Here is a 1622-nt window from a genome sequence, read left to right as displayed (position 1 = left end):
AAATTTTAAGTGTTAAATTTTGTATAGTAAACAAATTTAAAATTGTGAACAAATATCAGTACTAGGTCTCTTTCTAATAGCACCTTGTAGTTTCTTTCCTTGTTTGTAGAAAATTTACAGCAAAAATAAAATTCTCTAACTATAGACATCACTTTAAAGAATGACCCTGTAAATTACACAGCAAGATCTCTCACTTGGTAGCCTGCTTGAGACAGAAATGTCAGCTCGCTTTAAGAAGAGCCACAATGGCTACGCTTCCTACAAGGTGCTTCATTGGAATCTCACCTTCGATCTCCCACTGTGGAGCAGGCTTACAGATCCTGGAGTCAGTGCTTTCCTTCTCCGAAAACAGCGGCGAAGTCCCCAGCAGAGCTGGAAAAGCAGACAACCACAGAGCCCAGAGAGCCTGATGACCTTCACCCACCGCAACAGCTGCAAACAAAAACAACCAGCTCCTCAGACTAAAATACTACACAATCAATTCATTGGATGTTTCACTAGTTCGTTTTACATTCATTTGATCCCGTACACACATAAGTAAAATAAAAAAAGCAAAACTGACATGATTTGCACAAACCTCAAGCTCTGTCCCTTGGCCTGCTCTAGATCAGAAATAAAGAAATGAGGGCAAGTTGTCTGGCCCACACATTTAAAGGTCTCCTTCTGGACGAACCTCCCCCTAAACAAACCAGTAAAAGAGAGGATCAGGCACTGGTGTACTACAAAGTTTTATTTCATGTGTCCCCGATCCAAGATAAACACACTGGCTGATAGCAAACTGAACAAGATTTTAGTGACAGTTTTTTTATATGGAACCATTTTTGTGTCATGGGTGAAATATATTTAACATCAGTTTATTAAAGCTTTCTGTGTTCTTTTATATTAAAACATAAATTAATCTGCAGATACTTAAGCGTCTTTAAATTGTGCCGGTTCATAAGTCTTGTAATTGAGTTTCTTTCTCTCTGGCAATTTTTTGTCACTGTTTGCTTGAGCTAAACATTCAGTGATCACATCATGTGAAAAACAAGTGCATCTGTAAATATACTGTCCTGTTGAAATGATGCAATGGATCCCTCCGTGACCAATGTTTTATTAATTACTATACAGGTCCGTAAGAAAAGTAATTCAGCATGGATATTAAAATATATGAGAATGTACTTTTTGGCTCATACCTTTTCCTTAAAACCACAGGAACATTCACGAGATCAGGGGTCTCAGATGTGCACCACACGTTAAATAAATGAGAAAATAGATCAATTATTTGTTGTCTGGCCTCACTGTAGATACACCAAAGTGAACAATCTGAGATTTACACTCAACAAAACATACTTGAAAGATCTTACACCATCCCATGGACAGAGGAATTGATTTTAGTTTTGCAAACAACAGTGTTTCATCCTTGAAATGATTGGGCACAAGTACACAACCTTCAGCACACTCAAAATATCTGAGCAGACATGAGCGCCAACACAAAAATTAACTGTACACTGTAAAAAAAAGTCCATAAAATGTATGGTAAAAAACTGGCAGCTGACCCTAACGCTAACGTTTTAGGTTTTACGGTTTTAACTTAAATTTACAGTTAAATACCGTAATTTCATTAACTGATATAATGTTAA

The sequence above is a fragment of the Sinocyclocheilus anshuiensis genome, unplaced genomic scaffold (genome assembly GCF_001515605.1).
Source record: "Sinocyclocheilus anshuiensis isolate Anshui unplaced genomic scaffold, SAMN03320099.WGS_v1.1 scaffold962, whole genome shotgun sequence".
In the NCBI taxonomy this organism is placed as follows: Eukaryota; Metazoa; Chordata; class Actinopteri; order Cypriniformes; family Cyprinidae; genus Sinocyclocheilus; species Sinocyclocheilus anshuiensis.
The sequence above is the reverse complement of the archived record's forward strand: the minus strand, read 5'-3'. Positions refer to the sequence as shown.